Source organism: Moschus berezovskii, chromosome 3, assembly GCF_049115385.1.
Source record: "Moschus berezovskii isolate FMDL1 chromosome 3, NW_MosBer_1.0, whole genome shotgun sequence".
Lineage (NCBI taxonomy): Eukaryota > Metazoa > Chordata > Mammalia > Artiodactyla > Moschidae > Moschus > Moschus berezovskii.
Genome location: NC_142462.1, coordinates 22,455,411 through 22,482,802, shown reverse-complemented (window position 1 = coordinate 22,482,802; position 27,392 = coordinate 22,455,411). Strand labels below are relative to the sequence as shown.

The 27,392-nt window shown below is 42.4% G+C and overlaps 1 long non-coding RNA gene and 1 pseudogene across 4 annotated transcripts in view; one reads left to right on the top strand and one right to left on the bottom strand.

The window, feature by feature from the left end:
- LOC148778297 (uncharacterized) overlaps window positions 1-23,592 on the top strand; it is a 117,485-nt gene extending 93,893 nt beyond the window's left edge. For 3 of the 4 annotated variants that reach the window (XR_016036712.1, XR_016036715.1, XR_016036714.1), the window contains one exon: window positions 21,797-22,479. This is a non-coding gene — a long non-coding RNA (uncharacterized LOC148778297). The other variant, XR_016036713.1, reaches the window with a different exon arrangement.
- Window positions 19,397-21,797, bottom strand: LOC148778298 (elongation factor 1-beta pseudogene; annotated as a pseudogene).
- Window positions 23,593-27,392: the final 3,800 nt, after the last annotated feature.

The following is a 27,392-nucleotide window of genomic DNA, read 5'->3' as shown; positions in this document are numbered from 1 at the left end:
CTTAAGAAACCTGTATGCAGGTCAGGAAGCAACAATGAGAACTGGACATGGAAAAACAGACTGGTTCCCAATAGGACAAGGAGTACGTCAAGGCTGTATATTGTCACCCTGCTTACTTATATGCAGAGTACATCATGAGAAATGCTGGGCTGGAGGAAGCACAAGCTGGAATCAAGATTGCCTGGAGAAATATCAATAACCCCAGATATGCAGATAACATCACCCTTATGGCTGAAAGTGAAGAAGAACTAAAGAGCCTCTTGAAGGACAATAATGCCCTTGATTTTCCATCTGTGCTATTCAAAATGTGGTCCATGAACCAGCAGCATCTGATAATCAGAGAGTTTTATAGAAATGAAAAACCTCAAACCTCATCCCAGACCTGTTGAATCAGAACCTGGATTTTAACAAGATCCCCAGGGGATTCAGATGCATATTAAAGTTAGAGAAGTGTTCCCTTATACTACCTAGCTGTCCACAAGAAAATCTTTGTGAGATTTTAATATCTACTAACTGTGACATAACCAGTCCATTGAAGTTCATCATAAAGGACTCACAATAGCATCACATTTGTTACAGCACTTCGGCGTTGTCAAGGCTCACTTTATCTCTGCTCTACTCACAATTAACTGGTTAATTTTTAATCTGGTTTAGGTTTTTCACCTGTGTACTTTATGCACATGCAACTGGTCAGACAAGTGACAAGAAAGCCTATATCCAGCACCTGGTGTTCCCAGGCCACCTTCTAATACGAAAGAAAGATTAGAGAGTTCAGCGTCTGTTATTGGGTAATATACACTTATTAGCTTATCTTTGCAGTTTAGCCGTAGAGCTTCCAGGTTCTGTGGGTAATACGTGAGACAGCTTTCCAGATTTTCGTAGCCTCAGAAAAACTTGCCTGGTTGGCCTTATCAGCAGAAATGAAGTCAAATTGCCTCCCTTGGCTCTTACCTCTCCTTTAGATGCGCCTCTGTCACTAACTGGGAAGCCTGCAGCTACAATCAAGAGGCAAATTACCATCTGAGTTTTAGTGGGTGGATTCAAGGACAGACCATAGGTTTTGGGAGAGGCAAATAAAATGCAGCATAGTACCAGAGAGATACTGATACTGGGAAAGATTGAAGGCAATAGGAGACAGGGGGCAGGAGAGGATCAGATGGTTAGATAACATCACCAACTCAATAGACATGAATTTGAGCAAACTGCAGGAGCAGTGGAGGACAGAGGAGCCTGGTGTACTGCAGTCCATGGGACTGCAAAAAGTCAAACACAGCTTAGCAACTGAACAGCAACAACAACCAGAGAAGTACCCAAGACCCGTGCCAGCTGTGAGCATCATGGGCTCACAGTACCTGGAGGATAGCAAATCAATATTTATTGAATGAACACATAAATCATAAATTAATATTCAACAAACGAATTAGTCTGGAATTCATACCTTTTATGGCTAATTTGTGTTCCTAAATTCTCAAAGTTCCCTGATGAATGAAATCTTATGCAGTATTTCTTTTTTCATTCCTTCTCATGCCTGAACTCACCTTATAGCTGTGGGGATTCCATTTGTTTCAGAAGAATAATATCATAATCCAGCAAGGCCATTGTCACGTGATCACTGACTATGGTGTTAGAAATTTAATCTGGGGTCCACCACTTGTAGGCAGTATAATCTTGGAGAGTGACCTACCTTTCAGAGCCTCTCAGTCCTTTCTGGTAAAACAAGACTTGTCTCGGATTATTTTGTGATTCAAAGAGGATAACATTTGTGGAAGTTTGTAACATGGGTAGGTGGTAAATCCTCAATAACTTATTGTACATTTCTCATTACCTCACCCCTACCCTAGACACGTTGTTCTGGTTTTGCTTAAATCTTATCCATGTCCTTACTAGATTCAACTTCTGAGGGTAATTTAAATTGTCTACTTTTATAAACTGTTCTTAGAGTCAGAGCATAGAATTAGCTTTATTTTGGTACTTTCCAGTCCATTTGTTCATTAATTCATTCATTAATGTATGAATTCAAATGATCATTTTCTGAGTACTTAGCAAGCATCAGGGCTTCCCCGGTAGCTCAGAAGATAAAGGATCAGCCTGCAATTCAGGAAACCAGGGATCAATCCCTCAGTAGGGAAGATCCCCTGGAGAAAGGAATGGCTATCCACTCCAGTATTCTTGCCTGGAGAATTCCATGAACAGATGAGCCTAGCATGCTACAGTCCATGGAGTCTCAAAGAGTTGGACAAGACTGAGTGACTAACACTTTCACACTTTGGCGGGCATCAAATATAACCCCAATATATCCAACTAGAAAGAAGCCTCATTAAAAGAAAATTCTATAATGAGTGCAATTACTCTAATCAGAATGCTTGCTGCTTGTTCTGCTCTGAACCTCAGTCCACACGCATAGAACTTCATCTACTCATGATGCCAAGGGGGAAATGGATCAATAGCAAATGTCTCAGCACTAGATACATCAGAGTTTCCCTGATGACTCATATGGTAAAGAATCTGCAATGCAGGAGACCTGGGTTCAATTCCTGGATGGGGAAGAGCCCTTGGAGAAGGGAGTGGCAACCCACTCCAGTATTCTGTCCTGGGAAATCCCATGGACAGAGGAGCCTGGTGGGCTACAGTCCATAGGTCACAAAGAGTCAGATATGACTGAGTTACTTTCAGATATGTGAAAATTCTAATAGAAAAGTCTCTTCACAATAAAACAGATATCTACATCAGGTTATCTTTATGTCCAATATTTTGTTCATTTTATTTCCTAGAGAAAAACTCAAATACTAGACTAATTCAGAATGGGACACCTGTCAGCATTTTTAAACTTCATCTGGTGAGAAATGGCCTTTCCTAACTACAGTCTGAATTCTTCAGGATGCTGGACTACAGGTGGCATGATTCTTCCTGAGCAACACCATTAATCACCATACTCAGTAGGCATGCACAGGACATTTTGTTGAATCCTGCTTATATTAGGTACTTTTACATTCCCAAGCACTACAAATTCTTCAAAGTCACATGGATCAAGCTAAGAAAACTAATACCAACAATCTGTAGAAGCTAGAATAGTATTTCAGGTATCAGATTAGAAACAAGAATGATTTAGCCTCAGTTGCAAGTAACTTTATAACTTGTATCTTCTGAGGAGAGAAAAAACTAACTCAAGAAAAAAAAAATGTAGCCTATAAATTTTGTAGGATGTTTTCAACAGTAAAAGCAGATATTGCAAGTGAAAAATAAATCTCAGAAAGAAGGTACATTTTGAAAGATAAAATATTAAGTCCTGGAAAAACCAGTGACTACAGTGAATAAACCTAGTTTAGACAGCAGTTGGGAACTTCAAGGAGAAGATGAAATTGCCAATAGAAGAGCAATTGGCAAGAGATTCAGCCGAACAGAAGGTGACGAGAGCATCAGTAAGAGGCAGGAGCAGAGTCTGGGGCTTCTCTTGTTTCATGTGACATCTCTGTTGTTGTTTGGCCACTAAGTCGTGTCTGACTCTTCTGGGACACCATGGACTGCAGCCTCCCAGGCGACACTGTCCATGGGATTTCCCAGTTATGAAAATTGGAGTGGGTTGCCATTTCCTTCTGCAGGGCATCTTCCCAACCCAAGGATTAAACCCACATCTCCTACAATGGTAGGTGATTTCTTTACCACTGAGCCACCAGGGAAGATCATGCCACATCTCTAGGTATTAGGAAATGAGCACACTGAAACAAAGACTATCAAATGTTCAAACACTGTTCAGAACTGTATCTCACCCTATTCAGCTGGCAATGGGGTTTCAAGTGTTTCCAATGAGCTACACACACCTCCAATCTAGCATAAATGAGGCTTTGTCCTTGCTCAGGATTCAGAGGAATCATCTTGCTTCCCAGAATTCTGCCTGGATCAGAGTAGGTGATCTGTAAATATCTGCTCAGTGAGGCTGAACTGAACTAGAATTTTGTTTGGATGTTCCTATATACCAAGATTATGAAATGAATTGTGACCTTATAATGTGTGTGTGTGTGTGTGTGTGTGTGCCTTTGTTCTAATAGAATAAATTAACAAAATAGACTTTATTAAAGGGGCCCAATAAAAGCTTCTCTATAAAACCAGTTTAGTTGCTCTGTAAGTTACCTCTGCTTTAACAATCCTGACTGAGCAGAGTTGGCTAAGAACAATAGCTTTCAATTAATTAAGTCATTTGAGCAAACTGTCCATTTTAAATTTATTTTCCATTTTTCCTGATTCTTTTCCCATTAGGTAACCTGTGAAGATCTAAAAACAAAACTTTATTTGAAAAAGATAATTTTTTGTGAATGGCATAATTTCAACTTGACTGCCAAGAACTTTTCATATTTACTAGATTTTTTATGATAGATGAAATTACTGAGTTGACCACATTGTGGTTGTGGTTTACTCGCTAAGTCATGTCTGATTCTTGCAGTCCCATTGACTGTAGTTGGCCAGGCTTCTCTGCCCATGGGATTTCCCAGGCAAGAATACTGGAGTGAGTTGCCATTTCCTCCTCCAGGGGATCTTGCCCACCCACCCAGGGATCGAACTTGTGCCTCCTGCATCTCCTGGATTGCAGGTGGATTTTTATGGCTGGGCCACACATTAGTGCAGAGTAAATGATACTAAGTTACAACTTGTATTTACTTGTGTTTAATTTGCCATTTTAACTAAAATTATTGCCAGTAAAGGTCATCATGTGGTGTTGGAGAAGACTCTTGAGAGTCTCTTGGACTGCAAGGAGATCCAACCAGTCAATCCTAAAGGAAATCAGTCCTGAATATTTGTTGGAAGGACTGATGCTGAAGCTGAAACTCCAATACTTCAGCCACCTGACGCGAAGAACTGGTTAATTTGAAAAGACCCTGATGCTGGGAAAGACTGAAAACAGGAGGAGAAGGGGACGACGGAGGATGAGATGTTTGGATGGCATCACCGACTAGATGGACGTGAGTTTGAGCAAGCTCCAGGAGTTGGTGATGGACAGGAAAGCCTGGCATGCTGCAGTCCATGGGGTCACAAAGAGTTGGACACGAATGAGCGACTGAACTGAACTGAAAGGTCATGAATTTTTCTATAATTTTTGTAAATTTCAATAAAATTTTATATGTACCCAAAGACCATCACAACAGATATATGATTTCACCAGACAGTTTTAGAATTATCATAACTGCTAGTGTATTTAGTAGTCTTGGCTCTTAAACCTATAAACACACTACACTTCAATTAACTATGCAAGAGAGTAAATCAAACTAACAGTTTGCTTTAAGCATACTTTTTTGTGAGCAGCATTAGAAATATAATACAAAAAAGATTGCAATTGGAAAGATACAATAACAAACATAACCTATCAGTATCTGATTAATGATAGGTGCTCAATGAATGTCTGGCTGAGTGAATGGACACAGGGAAGATGAATAACGCAACTGTGGGATATGTAATTTTATAGATAAGGAACTATAGAAAATCTTTCTGTACAAAGCAGAAATAGAAGAATGTGTTTTTGTATTCAAGGTATCTCAAAGACAATAAAACAAATCATGTTCAAGCTGCTGGTGGTGCTAGTGGTAAGAACCCACCTGCCTATGCAGGAGATATAGAACTGCAGGTTCAATCCCTAATTCGGAAAGATCTTCTGGAGGATCCACTCCAGGATTCTTGCCTAGAGAATCCCATGGACAGAGGAGTGTGGTGGGCTACAGTCCATGGGGTCATAAAGAATCAAACATGACTGAAGTGACCTAGCACATGAATGTTTTCATTCTCCATTATCGATTTTAAATAATAGAAAATATTAAAATCCAAGAACAATTGCAGGTTTAATGTATTGAGGAAGAAGGAAATTTTAATTAAATTTTGCAAACAAAATAAATCTCATTTAAGTATGAATGCCTCTTCAAAAAGCAATTAATAATAAAAATGCTAATATAAGTTGAAAAAATCAAGAGCATTGAAAAAATTAAGACAAAAAGACAAAATTAATTTATAAAGACAGATTATTCCAACACAATAAATACCAATAATGCAATAGCAGAGAAGCATAACAGGAAGTCAGGAAGGAACTAGTTTCACAGTAATAGATTTACAGAAAGAAAAAAATGTCTGAAAGAGCCATTAGGAAATTTCCCAGTATAATGTGGGTTAACAGAAGCTGAAAGTGACATTTATTTTATAGAAAATACACATACCACCATATGGCCTATGCATTAAACGAAGGTTTATTAGAGTTGACATTTGCTTCTTATTGAATTCTTTAAGGAAAACTAAGTCTAAATTAAGAGTTTTGTCTTGTGATTGTTAAATTGTGTTTCCAGTAATCAGTATATCAAAGATGAAATGTCAAAGGGGAAAATAGTTATTTTTTTTAAATATGTATCTTTCTATCAAAGTGCTTCATGTTGTTCCAAGTCTAAAAATGTCTTTAAGATGACACAGTATCAACAAAGATCAAAGAATGGACATTTTATCTTCCTCAGTAAATCCCTTTTCTTTTTTGATAAAGAAGAGAAAAAGTAATCATAAAGCTCTTCCAAGCTCACTACAACTCTTAACTTTAAAAATTGAGAAGGTGGGGCTTCCCTGGTGGCTCAGTAGTAAAGTATCCGCCTGCCAATGAGGAGACATGGGTTCGATCCCTGATCCAGGAAGATCCCAAACGCCTTGGAGCAACTAAGCTTGTGTACCATGACTATTGAGCCTGTGCTCTAGAGTCAGGAGCCACAAATACTGAGCCCACATGCCACAGTGACTGAAGCCCACAAACCTGAGAGCCCATGCTCCACAAGAGAAGCCACTGCAATGAGAAGTCCGTGTACTGCAATCAGAGAAAAGCCCACTCGGCAACGAAGACCCAGCACAGCCAGAATAAATAAATACATAAAATTATTTTTTTAAATGTTGGATGCGTTTACAAAATACACTTTAAAATAGAGTTTCCAAAAAAAACTTGGGGAGGTGGATCATTTTCTATGGGGCAAATAATTCAAGAAGTCAGAATTTTTCAATGAAACATTCATTTGCCTTTGTCACTGTGAATGTGACTAATTTACTTTTGCAGCAAGTACTATTTCTTATTAGTACTTGAAATAGTTAATGCCTTCCTCCTGCCCAGCAGCTGCTTACTTTTCAGGTGCTTTCTTACTATCTGTGTTTACACTTGATCTGTTTTCTACAATGAAAACCCAAAATTAACTGGAAATGAACAAAGTGAAACCTAATCTTCACCCACAAGAGAAGTAACTCTTAAACACAATGACAATCATGCCAGACAAAAGAGACAAAATTTCCTATTTACAGTCTCAGTTCAGTTCAGTTCAGTCGCTCAGTCGTGTCCGACTCTTTGTGACCCCATGAATCACAGCACGCCAGGCCTCCCTGTCCATCACCAACTCCCGGAGTTCACTCAAACTCATGTCCATCGAGTCGGTGATGCCATCCAGCCATCTCATTCTCTGTCGTCCCCTTCTCCTCCCACCCCTAATCCCTCCCAGCATCAGAGTGTTTTCCAGTGAGTCAACTCGTCACATGAGGTGGCCAAAGTATTGCAGTTTCAGCTTTAGCATCAGTCCCTCCAATGAACACCCAGGATTGATCTCCTTTAGGATGGACTGGTTGGATCTCCTTGCAGTATAAGGGACTCTCAAGAGTCTTCTCCAGCACCACAGTTCAAAAGCATCAATTCTTCAGCGATCAGCTTTCTTCACAGTCCAACTCTCACATCCATACGTGACCACTGGAAAAACCATAGCCTTGACTAGACAGACCTTGGTTGACAAAGTTATGTCTCTGCTTTTTAATATGCTATCTAGGTTGGTCATAACTTTCCTTCCAAGGAGTAAACATCTTTTAATTTCATGGCTGCAATCACCATCTTCAGTGACTGTGGAGCCCCAAAAATAAAGTCTGACACTGTTTCCCCATCTATTTGCCATGAAGTGATGGGACCAGATGCCATGATCTTCGTTTTCTGAGAGCTTTAAGCCAACTTTCTCACTCTCCTCTTTCACTTTCATCAAGAGGCTTTTGAGTTCCTCTTCACTTTCTGCCATAAGGGTGGTGTCATCTGCATATCTGAGGTTATTGATATTTCTCCCAGCAATCTTGATTCCAGCTTGTGCTTCTTCCAGCCCAGCGTTCCTCATGATGTACTCTGCATATAAGTTAAATAAGCAGGGTGACAACATACAGCCTTGACGTACTCCTTTTCCTATTTGGAACCAGTCTGTTGTTCCATGTCCAGTTCTAACTGTTTCTTCCTGACCTGCATACAGGTTTCTCAAGAGGCAGGTCAGGTGGTCTGGTATTCCATCTCTTTCAGAATTTTCCACAGTTTATTGTGATCCACACAGTCAAAGGCTTTGGCGTAGTCATTAAAGCAGAAATAGATATTTTTCTGGAACTCTCTTGCTTTTTCCATGATCCAGTGGATGTTGGCAATTTGATCTCTGGTTCCTCTGCCTTTTCTAAAACCAGCTTGAACATCTGGAAGTTCACGGTTCACATATTGCTGAAGCCTGGCTTGGAGAATTTTTGAGCATGACTTTACTAGCCGGTGTACAGTCTAAGGTTGCTTGAAAAGGTTGGTGTAACTAGTAGTTTAAACATTCAAAGTTAAGGTGTTTCTGGTTGAACTGCTAAACTAGCATTAAATCAAAATGTGATTCTGTTGTATTTTTAATGCTGTTGGCTAAACATCTCTCCAGAAGAGTAGCAAGTTGCCCTGGTTGCAGGAGCTGGACTGTCTCTGCAGTATATGAGGAGTAAAAGGAATGAGGGTCCATGGTTGTATTCTCCCTGGCTGACTTTCTCACTCTTCTGGATTCCTCAATGAATATTTGATTTTAAAAACTGGCGAGAGAATGAGGGTGGGGAGTGAGGAACAAAAAGGGGGAAGAAAAAAAAGAGATTTTTGTGATTTAAAAGTTACTGAATTGTCTCAAAAATCACTGGGTAAAACAAGTCTACCAAAGGTTATATTAGTTTTCTGGGATACTGCAGGCAGGCAATTCCCCACCTGAAAAATAAAAGGACTTCCATATATCTTTTCTTAAGGCCTAAATGTCTCATATATAACAAGGACTTTTATAACCACAATCAGCTTAAATGTGGATTGTCTGAGTTGCTACGACTGACATTTCATTTCACTTAGCTGTGTTTCTCAAGTATGATCAATTACTGGCTCTGTAATGATTTGCATGGGACAGTGCTGGTTTGTACCTGTCCTTCCAGTATAATAAGTAGCAACTCACTTCCCTCTCAAAAACTTTCTCGCTTGGAAAATAATTTACATGTGGTCACTCAACCAATGACTGCCTTTGAAAATCTTGGTTTTTATTAAAAGTTGAGCTTCCTGGGTCCCACCTTGAACCTAATAAATTAGGACCTCTGAGGGGCTGGCCCAGAATATGCGTTTTAACAAGAACTGCCTAGGTAATTTCTAGGATTACTAAGATTTAAGAACAACTTCATTAATATACACTAGCGGTTATTATATTTCAGTGAGAAGAAAGCTGGAAAGACCAGGAAGAAGGTGACATTAATGAATACTATACCTAAAGAGACCAAGGCATAATTTTATTTATTTGGCAAGTTTCTTTATTGTCTGTATCCACTGCCACCAGAAGGTCTACTTCTATCTCTGCAGCAGCAGGATTAGTGAAACGGTACAGGAGTGTGAAAGCTAGTGTTGGAGGACTTCACCTGGCTGATGTATTTATATTTGTTTTGATCATCTGCTTGCCTTTACTCTGAGTCTATGTATCTTCACTTCTTGTCCATCTGACCTAGTTCTCACTGAACCAGATACACTAGGCTACTAATCATTCCAGATGGTGTTTTTCATCCCTCCCCATGCCATCTCCTCTGTATATCCAAAATTTAACTTTAGAAAAATAAATGTGATTTTTCCAGGAATTAATGCTGATTTTTTTCCCACCCAGAATTAAGGGAATAAGGAGGGAAGTATAACCCCATGAAGAAAGAGATAAGTTTGGAAGTCTTTTCTTCTTCATGAATAATGGATTTTTTTCATTAAAATTAAGCAACCACAAACAGAATCACTCCATACATAGGTAGTCTTTAATTTCTGTATTAGCTAACTAATGTTCTTTGGTTGTGAGGAACATAAAACAACTCTGGCTAATTTAGACAACAAAGGAAGATCATGGGAAGGGTTTCAGAGCATTTCATGAAATCCAAAGAGAGGTGAAGGACAAAGGCTCAAAAAGGCAGGAAGTGGGGCATCTCCAGGGCATCAAGGAGTTTATAAATCTCTCTCTAGAATCTGCCCTGGAGAAGGCAATGGTGACCCACTCCAGTACTCTTGCCTGGAAAATCCCATGGACAGAGGAGTCTGGTGGGCTGCAGTCCATGGGGTCGTGAACAGTTGGACACGACTGAGCGACTTCACTTTCACTTTTCACTTTCATGCATTGGAGAAGGAACTGGCAACCCACTCTGGTGTTCTTGCCTGGAGAATCCCAGGGACAGGGGAGCCTGGTGGGCTGCCATCTATGGGGTCGCACAGAGTCGGACACGACTGAAGTGACTTAGCAGCAGCAGAATCTGCCCTAATGTGACAGGGATAGAATGGCTTTCCAACTCTCTATCTCATCATTCCAAATGCTAATGGTCGAGCTGCAGAACATGATCAGGTAGCAACTCCCAGACAAACATCCATAGCCAGGTAGACAGAATCACATAGCGCAGAGAAAATCTCCTGGGCCCATGTCCATGCACAAAGGAACAGTCTTTCTGAGAAAGAAATCACAATTGACCGTACAGATACCCTAAAGCTGTCTGCTACAGTCCAGTCTCTGGCTGCCCATACACATGCATGCATGTGCACACACACACACACACACACACACTCACACACACTCACACACACACACTCACACACACACACTCACACACACACACACTCTTCACTCCTTCTCTCTGTCACACATTCTTTCTCTTTCTCTCTCTCTCCCTTCCTCTCCTCCCTTCTCTCTCTCCCTCTAACACATACCTTTTCCCCTATATCCTCCCCAAAAATCACTCATAACACATGACCCAAACAGTCCTCACACAACTGCAGCGGGAGCCACCACAGTAATTTCCAGCCACTGCACACAGAGGTAAGATATTGGCCAGGACCTCTGGCTTCCACTGTCTTGTGTCCATTCCCCTCTTCATCCTGTCACGGTCCCGTCTCAGTATTCTGCAGCCTATAGACTACATGATAAATTCAACCACTACTTAGATTACACTGTATACCCCGGAAGGAAAGAGGAAAGAAGAGAAAAAAATAATTAAAGTGTCATTTAAAAAGGAAACAGGAGAATAGATAGCATACTTAGCAAGGACTGGTTCAAGTCCTCCACTCTGCTGGCATTCATAAGAAGGATGCTGACTTACAAGATAGATTCCTCCTCAACTTGGTCCAAGTTCTCCTGGCTTTCAGCCAACACTGCAGCTTGCCAAGGATCTTTGCCCTGATTGCAAAAAGAATCTCACATATCCAGGTGGCAGTCTCAGCTGCCAATTCTATCAACTTACATTTTTTTAACCCTTAGCTGAAGCATCCCTTCATTGAGTACTGAACTCCTTATGCTGAAGACTTAAAGAAATAATAGCTCTTTTAAGAAAAATTAAAGCAAAAATTCCGAAAGTGAAAAAGTAGGTGTAATGTTAAAGAAGTCTCCATCCCCTGGGTCCTAGGTTGTATCCTGTCTATGAAAACAAAATCAGTCATATTGATCACTGGTTCTGCTCATGTTCAGTTTCCTACAACAGAGCACACCAATATCACAAGGGGCTACTTCTTAGATAGTGTGTGTTAGTCCATCAGTCGTGTCTGACTCTTTGTGACCCCATGGAATATAGCCCACCAGGTTCCTCTGTCCATGGGATTCTCCGGGCAAGCATACTGGAGTGGGTAGCCATTCCCTTCGCCAGGGAATCTTCCCAACCCAGGGATCGAATCCAGTTCTGCTGCATTGTAGGCAGATTCTTTACTATCTGAGCCACCAGGGAAGCCACTTCTTAGGTAGTGTTGTGGCATCGTTAGGGTGACTGAGTATCTATACAGTAAGACCAGGCAGTTAGGAGCCTATCAGATTTCTCTTTTTGCAATTCAGTGAGCTCACCTGTCAGGAGCTATGTATGGAATCCTATGATGCTTAAAATGCATGTAAGCAGGGAGAGAGAATCCAAGTCCAGAAAGATGATACATGTTGCTCCTCCATAATGAAAGGGCATTTCCAACTCAAAAAAAAAATTATCTGTCACAGGGAAGTAGATCAGGTCTCCTAGAGACACATCGTTGCCAACAGTACGTGAATCAATCTTAAGGAAAGGAAGTTTATGTTATTGAATTCAAGCATTACCTCCACTCTGTCCATCACAACTGTTATGTCCATGAACCAATAGACTAGCTAGAGAAGGAGGAGGGCTGACTCCCACAGAAGGAGTCATTTTGTTCTCCTGGTTATTAAGACAGAGTTCAGTCACTCAATCGTGTCCAACTCTGCAACACCATGGACTTCAGCATGCCAGGCTTCCCTGTCCATCACCAACTCCTGGAGCTTGCTCAAACTCATGTCCATGGGGTTGGTGATGCCATCCAACCATCTCATCCTCTGTCATCCCCTTCTCCTCCTGCCTTCAATCTTTCCCAGCATCAGGTTCTTTTCCAATGAGTCAGCTCTTCGCATCAAGTGGCTAAAGAATTGGAGTTTCAGCTTCAGCATCAGTCTTTCCAATGAATATTCAGAACTGATTTCCTTTAGGAGTGACTGGTTGGATCTGCTTGCAGCCCAAGGGACTCTCAAGAGTCTTCTCCAACACCACAGTTCAAAAGCATCAATTCTTCAGCGATCAGCTTTCTTTTTGGTCAAACTCTCACATCCATACATGACTACTGGAAAAACCATAGGTTTGACTAGATGGAACTTTGTTGGCAAAATAATGTCTCTGCTTTTTAATATGTTGTCTAGGTTGGTCATAGCTTTTCTTCCAAGGAGCAAGTATCTTTTAATTTCATGGCTGCAGTCACCATCTGTGGTGATTTTGGAGCCCAGGAAAAGAAAATCTGTCACTGCTTCCATTGTTTCCCCATCTATTTGCCAGAAAGTGATGGGACTGAATGCCTTGATCTTAGTTTTTTTAATGTTGAGCTTTAAACCAGCTTTAACAGTTTCCTCTTTCACTTTCATCAAGATGCTCTTTAGTTCCTCTTCACTTTCTTCCATAAGAATGGTATCATCTGCATATCTGAGGTTAGTGATATTTTTCCTGGCAACCTTGATCCCAGCTTGTGCTCCATCCGGCCTGGCATTTCGCATGATGTACTCTGCACATAAGTTAAGTAAGCAGGGCGACAATATACAGCCCTGATATACTCCTTTCCCAGTTTGGGACCAGTCTGTTGTTTCATGTCCAGTTCTAACTGTTGCTTCTTGACCTGCATACAGATTTCTCAGGAGGCAGGTAAGGTGGTCTGGTATTCCCATCTCTTTCAGAATTTTCCACAGTTTGTTGTGATCTACACAGTCAAAGGCTTTCAGGGAATCAATAAAGCAGAAATCAATAAAAGGAATTCTCTTGCTTTTTCCATGATCCAACAGATGTTGGCATTTTGATCTCTGGTTTCTCTGCCTTTTCTAAATCCAGCTTGAACATCTTGAAGTTCATGGTTCATGTACTGTTGAAGCCTGGCTTGGAGAATTTTGAGCATGACTGCTAGTATGTGAGATGAGTACAACTGGACGGTTATTAAGAACCTCTTCTGTAATGAAGGTGTCTTAGCATTCACATGGACACAGATCTTTTCAGACTCTAGTCCCACTCTGAAAGGTCCATCCACCGTTTCCTAAAACTTTCTTGTCATCACTTCTCCAGTCTTGATCCTTCTAAGTCTCTGATCATCTAGTCAGACCAGAACAACAAAATTGCCCAGTATTTACTCATTCAGCCTTGCATGTGTGCTCAGTCAACCTGTCGTGTCAGACTCTTTGTGCCTCCATGGACTGTAGCCCTCCAGGCTACTCTGTCCATGGAATTTCCCAGGCAACAATACTGGTGTGGGTTGCCATTTCCTTCCCCATGGAATCTTCCCAACCCTGGGATCAAACTCACGTCTCTTGTGTCTCCTGCACCACCAAACCACCAGGAATGCCCCCATTCAACCTGAAACCTCTCTAAAATGTTGCCACTATCCCAAACCCCCTGCCCTATTGTATACACCATTGCCAAAGTCATGCTGGTTCTTCCCTCAGAGACATCTCTAACTCCCTATGAGCCAGCAATACAATCTGGCGCCACAGGGAGGGTCCTCAGCCCCAGTTTCACTGCTCCATTTCAATTGCCTTTCTTATCACAGATCTTGAACATCACCTCTGTGCCAAATGAAAAGCTCAAGAATCAGCTCAGATCCTGATCTCAGGAAAAGCAGACAATAATATGTTCCTTTCTAGACAGAGTGAATCATAAAATTACTGCTCAAAATTTAACCCTTGTAAGCATTTTACTTCTCAGTTGTAGTTCAAGGCCACCCTGAAGACCAGCAGCACTTCTCTCATCTGCCTGGTGCCACTGTATCTTGCAAAGCCATCTGCACACCAGGTCCAGGTTACTCTATCCCTGGGCCACTAGTCATAGGAAACTCCCAGGAGACATAAGGAAGAGAGTGTAATGTAGAAGTGCAACTACTGGCTCATACAAGTTACCTGTGTCTTTCGGCTTCCCCTAGACCCAGCCTTATAGGTTTCTCTTCCATCCCAGTCTACTTGATGTGGATTACTGCTGGGAATGACTGGCATGATGCTAAGTGTCTGAGACAATACCGTTTCAGGTCAGGAACTGAGGCACTGTGGCCATCTTATGCCAGATGGTTGAGTGATTCAGCCTCTATATGAGCCTAGCAATAAGCCAGGAGTCATTTCTCAAGATGAAGACTCACTTGCTAAACTAGACTTAGCATTTTCCAAAGCAGAAAAGGCCTCTTCTGTGATGGTCCTGTTAGGGCTTGGCATAGGCTCCATACAGCTTTCAGAAGGGTCATATACCATTCCAGCTGCACTGGACCCACTAGCTCCCTAGAGCCAAGGCAGAGATGATCGCCTCGCATCTGGGGCCAGTTAGACAACCTCCTCTGACTCTGGGCCCCACTCCAAATGGGCAGCTTTTGGAGTGGTCACTGACAAAATATACCGGGATATGACACACAAAAGTGGCAATACTGCATTGAAAATCCTAAGAGGCCTCAACTCATCATGCTTGGTAAATTCTCTTTCTCAACAAGTTGTGAATGAATGTTTCATATAAATTACAATCTCAATATTGAACTTCAGAGTGCTAAAATTTTGAAGTGATGTCTATTTCTCCTACTTAATTTCATTCATTTGTTCAATCCTTATTTAAATTTCAGTTCAGTTCAGTTGCTCAGCCGTGTCCGACTCTTTGCAACCCCGTGGACTGCAGCACACCAGGCCTCCCTGTCCATCACAAACTCCTGGAGTTTATTTAAATATATCTGCTTACGAAAGGAATTGAAAGTGTCACGTCATGCCACATTGTTGCTTTTCCTAATGGTATCAAGTAGTTACAGAAAAAGATGGCATCTTATAAAATTCAATTGAGTTCATTTAGCAGCTACATTTAGTTTCTATGTTATGAATGCATATGCAAAAATATGTCTGAAAAACTAGTTAAAGACCATTTGAAAACTCTTAGAATCTGTAGTTTTTAGTAAGATAAGCAAAATAAATACATCCCTACCTGAGCAAGAAATCAGCCTTCTCCATTCTCTTTCTTTGGAAACCATCATGGCAAAAACTTTTAAATATAAATGTAAGGAATTTTTTTTTAACAAAACACTATTTTGTTTATTCCTTTGAACAAAAATCAGAAGTAAATTAACATCTATGTCCCAGTGACCTTTTTTAAGTGGTTTTAACACATGTTGATTTTGAGTGCACCCCAAAAGTGCTTCTTTCCATTTATTAATACTTTTACAAGTATCTATTGATCATCTACTATGTAGAAGTTCTAGGTGAGGTCATAGAGAAGTAAGACTCAGTCAATAAACCACCAAAAGATTATAATCTAATAGGGAATATAAATAAGTAGACAGAAAATTACAATATACAAACAGTCCCCAACTTATAATAGTTCGATTTGTGATAATACAAAAGTGATACACAATCAACAGAAACTATACTTTGAATTTTGATCTGTTCCTGTGCTGGCAATATCTGACACAATACTGTCTTGTGACACCAGGCATTTCCTGGTAGGTCATGCAATCACAACCATTCTATATCCAGACAACCATTGTGTTTTTTACTTTCAGTACAGTATTCAATAAGTTAACGTGAGCTATTCAACACTTTATTATCAAATAGGCTTTGTGTTAGATGATTTTGCCCAACTGTAGGCTAATGTAAGTGTTCTAAGAACATTTAAGGTAGGCTGGACTAAGCTATGATGCTCAGTAAGTTAGGTGTATTAAGTACATTTTCAACTTACAATATTTTCAACTTACAATGGTTTCATCAGGACACAGCCCCATCATAAATCGAGGAAGATCTGTAGTTTGGCAGGGTGTAAGACAGGAATAACAAAAGTGTGCTGGAGTACTGGGGAACAGGGAGACTTTTCAAAGGAAGTGGTATTGAAACTGAGACCTAAAGGGAGAAGTAGGAGCCATTCAGACCAAGATGTTAGTAAATGAAGCAAAGACAGTGTGTTCTGGGTAAAACAAACGTCATGTGCAAAGACCCAGACACCACAGAGGGTATAGCATGTTTGAGTGCTGAAGGCAGTTCAATTAGACTGGCTTTTAGAATTGGGGTGGCAATGATGGTGGTCATGGAAATATATGTGTGGGAGATATGGCTTCTTACTATACACAGCTCCACTTTCTATTCTCTGCTAACAAGGCCTCCAATGACTAGCACAGGTCTGGGGATTTATGGCCAGCTAGAGAATGAATGCGGAGAAGGCAATGGCAAGCCACTCCAGTACTCTTGCCTGGAAAATCCCATGGATGGAGGAGCCTGGTGGGCTGTAGTCTGTGGGGTCGCTGGGAGTCGGACACGACTGAGCGATTTCACTTTCACTTCTCACTTTCACATATTGGAGAAGGAAATGGCAACCCACTCCAGTGTTCTTGCCTGGAGAATCCCAGGGACGGGGGAGCCTGGTGGGCTTTCGTCTATGGGGTCACACAGAGTCGGACACAACTGAAGTGACTTAGCAGCAGCAGCAGAGAATGAATGAAGGTACTTTTCACTTCACAATCATGAGTCTAGGATTGAGCATGTGATCCAGTGCTGGCCAATGAGATCTAAGGACAAGTCTACTGAGGCTTCCTTTCCAGACCCTCCCAAGGAGAAAGCTGTGGCCCTCTACTTCATTATCAGAGATGCTCACATAAGTCTTAAAGACTGTCTGGAGTTGCTACCACCATCTTGGGATCAAGGAAAGACCCAAATTGCAAAGAGCTAAGGTCCCATCACTTCATGGGAAATAGATGGGGAAACAGTAGAAACAGTGTCAGACTTTATTTTTTTGGGCTCCAAAATCACTGCGGATGCTGATTGCAGCCATGAAATTAAAAGACGCTTACTCCTTGGAAGGAAAGTTATGACCAACCTAGATAGCATATTAAAAAGCAGAGACATCACTTTGTCAACAAAGGTCCGTCTAGTTAAGGCTATGGTTTTTCCAGTGGTGATGTAGGATGTGAGAGTTGGACTGTGAAGAAAGTTGAGCGCCAAAGAATTGATGCTTTTGAACTGTGGTGTTGGAAAAGACTCTTAAGAGTCCCTTGGACTGAAAGGCGATCCAACCAGTCCATCCTAAAGGAGATCAGTCCTGGGTGTTCATTGGAAGGACTGATGCTAAAGCTGAAACTCCAATACTTTGGCCACCTCATGCGACGAGTTGACTCACTGGAAAAGACTCTGATGCTGGGAGGGATTGGGGGTGGGAGGAGAAGGGGACGACAGAGAATGAGATGGCTGGATGGCATCAGCGACTCGATGGACATGAGTTTGAGTGAACTCCAGGAGTTGGTGATGGACAGGGAGGCCTGGCATGCTGTGATTCATAGGGTCGCGGAGAGTCGGACACGACTGAGCGACTGAACTGAACTGAACTGAAGGCATTAACATTTTGTTGTTGTTTAGTCGCTAAGTTGTGTCCAACTCTTTGTGACCCCATGGACTGTAGCCTTCCAGGTGCCTCCAGGCAAGAATACTGGAGTGGGGAGCAATTTCCTTTTCCAGGGAATCTTCCTGACCCCGGGACCGAACCCTTGTCTCCTGTAACTCCTGCTTGGCAGCAGATTCCTTAGCACTGAGCCCCCTGGAGAGCCCCATTATCATTTAGTTGAGCTGATAAACCATTCCCAGTGCTATCTTTGTCTACCCTTCTTGGTACGAGAGACAACAGAATGCCTTGTAAGTCTGTTTGTCTGTATTCTGTTACTTGAAGTTGAGCATCTTCCTAAGAGTTATAAGGAGACTGTGATTTGATAATCTGGGGCCATATCATGAAGGCCCTTACAAGCTATTATTTTTTTCTTCCTTCGGTTGCACTAATGTAGATTACATTACCAGTCATTAGTTCTTAAGTGCTAATTCTGTATTAATGTGACCTAAAAGGATTGATATGTATCCTTTTGTTACAGGGATGATGCTGAAAATCAGGCAAATGATCATGACAAGGATTAACAGAGTGCTTACTTTGTATCAGGAGCAGTTGTATTTTTCCTTACAGGCTGTTCTAACAAGACTCTTTTGTTTGCAAGTGACAAAAACCTACTTCTAAACCTAGGTGAATGCAGGGACATTATAGGAATGTACTGGGGTATCTTATATGACACAAGGAAGGCCAGAACAAGCAACTTCTGGAAGGACAGGAGTACAGGCAAGAGTTAGGGACAGTTTGAACCAGGGCTTCCAACACCAGCAACAGCTTGCTCCCTGTCTCTCATCTCTGCTTCTCCTTGTGGTTCCTGCCTGGGGTGAAGAAAATGGCCATTGACAGCTCTAGAACTTCTCCTCTTTTAGCTGCCATGCCCTAGGAAGGACTGACTTCAGTTCAGTTCAGTTCAGTCGCTCAGTCGTGTCCGACTCTTTGAGACCCCATGAATCACAGCACACCAGGGCTCCCTGTCCATCACCAACTCCTGGAGCTCACCCAAACTCATGTCCATCAAGTCGGTGATGCCATCCAGCCATCTCATTCTCCGTCGTCCCCGTCTCCTCCCACCCCCAGTCCCTCCTAGCATCAGACTCTTTTCCAGTGAGTCAACTTGTCGCATGAGGTGGCCAAAGTATTGGAGTTTCAGCTTTAGCATCAGTCCTTCCAATGAACACCCAGGATTGATCTCCTTTAGAATGGACTGGTTGGATCTCCTTGCAGTCCAAGGGACTCTCAAGAGTCTTCTCCAGCACCACAGTTCAAAAGCATCAATTCTTCAGCGATCAGCTTTCTTCACAGTCATCTTGCCAACCAAGGTCCATCTAGTCAAGGCTATGGTTTTTCCCGTGGTCATGTATGGATGTGAGAGTTGGACTGTGAAGAAAGGACTGGCTTATGTGCCCTCTAATATTAAATTTAAGAATCTCATTTAATTTCCATGTGTAATGAAATCATTCCAGATGACCAGAACAACAGAGAACACAGCACAGGAGACCAACAGAAGATTTAAGCAAAAGGGAGAAATAGCAAAATGTATATTTTAGAAAGATTACTTTAGTCAGCCTTGGGCTAGAGAATGGGTTGGGAGGGTTGTTCTGAGACAAGGGGCAATTTCTGTAATTTACATGAGAAGTAACAGAGTTTAAACAAACATAGAGATGATGTGGATATGATTATAGCTCTTATTTAAACAGCACTGACTTAGCCATATGGTTAGTCTTTTCCAAATCACAATCAAGAGCACAACTTGTCTGTGGAAGCAGGGGGTGGCAGGAAGATGGGCAGAGAGCTGTGTATATAATTGGAGTTTTATGCAAAAGATTTTGAAAAAGATTAACCAGTTTGTCTGCTCTCATCCTGATCTAGGGCTTTCCAGGTGGCACTACTGGTAAAGACTCTGTCTGCCAGTGCAGGAGACATAAGAGACTCAGGTTCTATCCTTGGATTGGGAAGATCCCCTGGAGGAGGGCATGGCAACCCACTCTAGTATTCTTGCCTAGAGAATCCCATGGACAGAGAGAGGAGCCTGGAGGGCTTCAGTCCATGGGGTCACAAAGAATTGGACACAACTGAAGCAACTTAGCATGCACACACAATCTAATCTAACTTTTTTTTTTAATCTTTCAAACTTTTATTTAAGGGCACTGATCCACAATGGATTTTAGATCTTGTTGAATGCAGCCACATCCATAGACTGTACACACTCATCAAAAGCAGTGATCTGCTCCTCCAGCATGTCTGTCCTAACTTTGTCATCTTCAACTACACACTGTATTTGAAGTTTTTTAATGCCATATCCAACCAGAACTAGTTTAGAAGAGGCCCAGACCAAGCCATCCTCTTGAATGCTTCTGCTGCACCATCCCAGGGTTTCACATCTAATAAGATGGAAGACTTGGCAACAAGGTCTGGATTTTTGGCTTTCTTTGACTCATACTGTGCAAGGCGCTCTTTGCCTCTTGGCTTCTTCACTTTCCTCCTCCTCCTCAGATCCAAAGCGATCAATGTCGTCATCGTTATCTTTACTATCTGTAGCTCCACGTTCTGTGGTGTCTGCCACATGAGCAGGGCCATACTTGCCCAAGGCCTTCTTCACTCCTGCAGGCTGGCCTTTTCCTTTTCATAAGATGTGATGTGACTATACCAGCGGAGGGCATGACACAAGTTGGCAAGTAGTGGGCTGGAGACGGCTTCAGATACTGCCACATCTGCTTTTGATGGCACGTACTACTTGATGGAGCACTTGTCCACCAAGTAGTCGTTGAGCACCTGGAGGCCTGCAGGGCTTTCTAGGTCTCCAAAACCCATGCCGATGGCTAATGGGGAACTGGGCGGCAGCAGAAAAAAAAGCTCAGGCACTCCACAGCAAGAGCTAAAAGGGAAAAAAAGGCTAACTTTTCTTTAAGTCTAGTCTTAAGTTTCTTCGGTCTTCAAGCACTGTTGTGCCTGAAGCTTATTCAACACTGATTTACCATAAAAATTGATTAACAATCCACAAGTTTCTTTAAGACATAAAACATAGAATATGAAAATCCAGTGATCCATCCTTATACGTTCCTACCAAGCTAACATAATTTTAGTAGAAAATCATTTACTGCATGTTTTGCAGAAAGAACACAGTTTACCTGAAACCATAGGCAGATGAAGCCTTTCAGGATGCATTACAGTGCTGGTGAAAAGTGAAAGTCGCTCAGTCGTGTCTGACTCTTTGTGACCCCATGGACTATACAGTCCATGGAATTCTCCAGGCCAGAATACTGGAGTGGGTAGCCTTTCCCTTCTCCAGGGGATCTTCCCAACCCAGGGATCGAACCCAGGTCTCCCACATTGCAGGCGGATTCTTTACCAGCTGAGCCACAAGGGAAGCCCAAGAATACTGGAATGGGTAGTGCTGGTAAATGAAAGTAAACAAAAGCATAATCATGAAATGAAAGATGGATCAAATACAATTATACATGACAGTAAAAATAATTAACCCAAGTGATTTATCAAATATGCTAATGGTGTAATCTAAAGATGAATTGGGTGTTTTGTTTGTTATCGATGTGATTTCTGATTATAGAGGGTTTTTTCTTTTCTTCACTTTTGTATCCAGGTCTGCTCTAGATGGCTGTTTCCTCAAGAATGGAACATAAACCAACGAACGAAGGGAAAAGACAAATATGGGGCAAGGTCAGGATGAAGGAGGAAAGGAAAAGAGAAAGAGAAGGAAAGGGAGTATTTCCTCATTGTAAACCAGTGCGTTCACTGTGTCTTCTCTGACCCAGTCTCCGTGATGGGATCAGCAACGAAAGTCAATAGGCCTCACTGCTCCAAGCCTACCAGTGTTGGAAGAGGTCATCCAGAGAACATGACCCCCAGTTCACCAGGAGCTGGACCTGCACAACTGGAGGCTTCTGACACCCTCCCTTGCCCTTGGAATGCATGTTCTGCCCACCATTCTCACAGTGGGAACAGTTTCAAGGACACAGCCTTGAGAGAGCTATGTTTATTGAGACCATCTAGATTTTATCAAGACAGAATACTGTCAAGGCCTCTATATAAACTCAAGATTCTGGTGGCAGCTGAGGACATCTACTCATCTTGCAGCCGCCCAAGACAAGCCTTCTATGTAAGTTCCTTTGCCTATTAACCACAACCTACCAATCCAGAGTCGCCTGCCTCTTTCTTTGTTCTCTCCTTGCCCTCTGTCCCCTTGCTGCAGTCCAGGGGGTGACAAAGAGTCGGACACGACTGAGCGACTGAACTGAACCGAACTGAACTGCCCTCTGTCCATGGAATTTTCCAGGCAAGAACACTGGAGTGGGTAGCCATTTCCTTCTTCAGGAGATCTTCCCGACCCAGAGATTGAGCTCACACCTTTGCATCTCCTGCGTTGACAGATGGATTATTTTCCATGACAACACCTGTGTGCTGTGCCATGATCAGTCGCTCAGTCGTGTCCGACTCTTTGTGACCCCATGGGCCCACCAGGCTTCTCTGCCCATGGGATTCTCCAGGCAAGAATGCTGGAGTGGGTTGCCATTTCCTTCTCCAAGGAATCTTCCCAACACAGGGATTGAACCCAGGTCTCCCGCAGTGCAGACAGATTCTTTACCAGCTGAGCCACCAGGGAATCCCCTAAACACGTGGTTTCAGTTCAGTTCAGTTCAGTTCAGTAGCTCAGTCGTGTCCAACTCTTTGCGACCCCATGAATCACAGCACTCCAGGCCTCCCTGTCCATCACCAACGCCCGGAGTTCACTCAAACTCATGACCATCGAGTCAGTGATGCCATCCAGCCATCTCATTCTCCGTTGTCCCCGTCTCCTCCCACCCCCAATCCCTTCTAGCATCAGACTCTTTTCCAGTGAGTCAACTCGTCGCATGAGGTGGCCAAAGTATTGCAGTTTCAGCTTTAGCATCAGTCCTTCCAATGAACACCCAGGAGTGATCTCCTCTAGAATGGACTGGTTGGATCTCCTTGCAGTACAAGGACTCTCAAGAGTCTTCTCTAGCACCACAGTTCAAAAGCATCAATTCTTTGGCGATCAGCTTTGTTCACAGTCCAATTCTCACATCCATACATGACCACGGGAAAAACCATAGCCTTGACTAGACGGACCTTGGTTGGCAAAGTTGTCTCTGCTTTTTAATATGCTATCTAGGTTGGTCATAACTTTCCTTCCAAGGAGTAAGCGTCTTTTAATGTCATGGGTGCAGTCAGCATCTGCAGTGATTTTGGAGCCCAAAAAAATAAAGTCTGTCACTGTTTCCACTGTTTCCCCATCTATTTCCCATGAAGTGATGGGACCAGATGCCATGATCTTCGTTTTCTGAATGTTGAGCTTCAAGCCAACCTTTTCACTTTCCTCTTTCACTTTCCTCAAGAGGCTTTTGAGTTCCTCTTCACTTTCTGCCATAAGGGTGGTGTCATCTGCATATCTGAGGTTGTTGATATTTCTCCCAGCAATCTTGATTCCAGCTTGTGCTTCTTCCAGCCCAGCGTTCCTCATGATGTACTCTGCATATAAGTTAAATAAGCAGGGTAACAATATACAACCTTGACGTACTCCTTTTCCTATTTGGAACCAGTCTGTTGTTCCATGTCCAGTTCTGACTGTTGCTTCCTGACCTGCATACAGGTTTCTCAAGAGGCAGGTCAGTTGGTCTGGGATTCCCATCTCTTTCAGGATTTTCCACAGTTTATTGTGATCCACACAGTCAAAGGCTTTGGCATAGTCAATGAAGCAGAAATAGATGTTTTTCTGGAACTCTCTTGCTTTCTCCATGAACTAGCGGATGTTGGCAATTTGGTCTCTGGTTCCTCTGCCTTTTCTAAAACCTGCTTGAACATCTGGAAGTTCACGGTTCACATATTGCAGAAGCCTGGCTTGGAGAATTTTGAGCATGACTTTACTAGCGTGTGAGATGAGTGCAATTGTGCAGTAGTTTGAGCATTCTTTGGCATTGCCTTTCTTTGGGACTGGAATGAAGACTGACCTTTTCCAGTCCTGTGGCCACTGCTGAGTTTTCCAAATTTGCTGGCATATTGAGTGCAGCACTTTCACACGTGGTTACCTAACACTATTTGCACAAAGGTGAAGCACAGGAAGGAAGAAAACACGGAGTTCCTCACAGAGTTTTGTATCTGGATCCTATGGGCCCTACCTTAGTGTCTCTACCTCACCGAAGCTTCCCCAGCCACTTAGTTCCATAGGGCCAATACTTCTCGAAGTGCAGTGTGCCCTGGCATAACCCAGGCAGATAGCTTAGAATCCAGAATCTTCGGCTTCAACCCAAAGGTTAATCCACCAGGTCTGGATGGAGTGTACGTTGTTAATGAGCCTCTCAGGAGCTACCCATGCTCAGTGAAGCTGAAGAAAGTGATTCTGAAAGAGATTCAGCCCTCGAGAGACAGATTCAGGTCAGCAGAGGATCCACACATTCTCTGAATTTTTAGAAATGCAGATAGTAGTTATAGCCATTAGAAAGTTTGAGTATAAATCAAGAAGGCCAGTTCAGATATAAAAAAAACTGCAAGATTGTATTAAAGATCGAATGGTACTGGTAATAAAGAATGGTATCCTTATGGCTTCAAAATTTTTTTACTTTGTTTTTTATTTTATTTATGGCTGCACTGGGTCTCCTTTGCTGCTCTCAATCTTTAGTTTCGGCGAGCAGAGGCTAGTCTCTAGTTGTGGTGCATGAGCTTCCCTTGCTGGCAGAGTACCAGCTCTAGGCATGCAGATTCTGGAGCACAGTCTCATTAATTGTGGCACATGGGTTTAGTTGCCCCATGTCACGTGGAATCCTCCTGCATCAGGGATCAAACCCATGTCCCCCACTTTGGCAATCAGCTTCTTAACCACTAGACCACCAGTGGTCTCTTTGAGACCACCAGGGAAGTCCTGGCTTCAAATATTTTTTAAACTATTCTAAAATTGTTTTCTGCTTACACGATGAAGAGAGAGTTCTGACAGGAGAAAAGTAGAACATTTATGACTAAATATCATGGATAAAGCAAAAGGCCTAAACATAAATAGCAGACTCACCATGGTTAGTAACAGGGCAACAGAATGACATGTTTATCTTTATAAACTTGTGGTTGCTGGAGTCCCACTCCAGACCAATGGAGTCAAAATCTTTGAGGATAAACCCCAGTCAAGGAACATGTTGATACACTGTAAGAGTTGAGAACCATTGCTTTAAACCAGGGCCACTTGAAGGAAATTTACCTAAATTGTAAAGTTAGCTTTCTGAATGATGGTTTCCTTCACAAGTTGAATCTATCCCACTAAACTGTTGAACTGATCATCACAATTATAAGCACTAAAAATATATATTTAAAAATATTAAAATTATTACTGGCAAATTTGTTAATTTTATTAAAAATATTTTAAAGCCTAAAATATAATTCAGTTCAGTTCAGTTGCTCAGTCGTGTCCGACTCTTTGAGACCCCATGAATCACAGCACGCCAGGCCTCCCTGTCCATCACCAACTCCCGGAATTCACTCAAACTCATGTCCATCGAGTTGGTGATGCCATCCATCCATCTCATTCTCTGTCGTCCCTGTCTCCTCCCGCCCCCAATCCCTCCCAGCATCAGAGTTTTTTCCAGTGAGTCAACTCATCGCATGAGGTGGCCAAAGTATTGGGGTAAAGTTTTATCATTTAGGCTTCGTTGGTGGCTTAGACGGTAAAGAATCTGCCTGCAATGCGGAAGACCCCAGTTCAATCCCTGGTGTGGGAAGATCAGATCCCCTGGAGAAGGAAATAGCAACCCACTCCAGTATTCTTGCCTGGAGAATTCCATAGACCAAGAATCCTAGACGGAGAGAGTCCATGGGGTCGCAAAGAGTCTGACACAACTGAGCAACCAACACACAAAGTTTTATCATTTATAACATATATTCACATGTATTAATGAGAGTAACATTTTCGAATGGAAGTTATTGTCCACATTTGACTCATGAAGAAACAGAGAGAGTAAATTAGTCCAGTGATTCCCAAGCTGGTTTATGTGTTGAAATCAATCACTCAGCGGGGGGATGTCGAAAAATACTGATGCCTGTGTCACAGCACTAGAGAATGTGATTTAATTGGTCTTGGGTGTGGTCTGGGTTTTGGAGTTTTTTAGAGACCCTGTGTGGGCTTTCCTGGTGGCTCAGATGGTAAAGAAGCCCTGTGATTCTAATTTCCAGACAAGTTTAAGAAACACTGGACTAGCCCCCAATCACTCAGATGGTAATTAACAAGGCAGGAATTCGGGCATTCTGACATCAGGTTAAGGCTCATGGAATTGTATTTGGCATAATGATCAAAGAGAACCATTAACCTCAATCAATATTTATTAAGTTTCTCAATAGAACAGAGTTTCCAAATTTCTCTGGCCATAAGAATCAACTCAGTTGGGTGTTAAAAACACAGATTCTGAGTGTCTTCCACAGAACTTTCTGATTCCGTAGGTTTGGAAAGGCCCCAAAGGCCTGGAGTATGTGCATGCTTCACAAGCCACCTTAGTCTACTTGGGGTGCTGTAACATACCCTGGGTAGCTTGTGAAAAATAGAAATTTCTCAGTTCTGGGGGCTGGGAAGTCCAAGAGCAAGATACTGGCAGATTCGGTGGCAGGTGAGAGCCCTCCTTCTGGTTCATAAATGGTTGTCCTCCTACTGTGTCTTCACACTCAGAGAGAGCTCTCTGGGGTCTCTTTTATGAGGAGAGAGTAGCACATGCGTGTTCAGTCATGTCCAATTCCTTTCGACCCCATGGACTGGAGCCCACCAGGCTCCTCTGTCCAGGGGATTCTCCAGGCAAGAATACTGGAGTGGATTGCCATTTCCTCCTCCAAGGGACCTTCCTGACCCAGGGATCAAACTCACACCTCCTATATGTCCTGCAATGCAGGTGAATTCTTTATCACTCAAGCCATGAGGGAAGCCCCTTTCGTTGTTCTTCAGTCACTGTAATGTCTGACTGTTCATGACCCCATGGACTGGAGCTCACCAAGCTCCTCTGTCCTCTACTATCTGCTGGAGTTTGCTCAAAGTCATGCCTGTCAGTCAGTGATGCTATCCAGCCATCTCATCCTTGCTGCCCCCCTTCTTTTGCCTTCAGTCTTTCCCAGCATCAGGCTCTTTCCCAATGCATCAGCTCTTCACATCAGGTGGCCAAAGTAGTGGAGTTTCAGCTTCAGCATCAGTCCTTCCA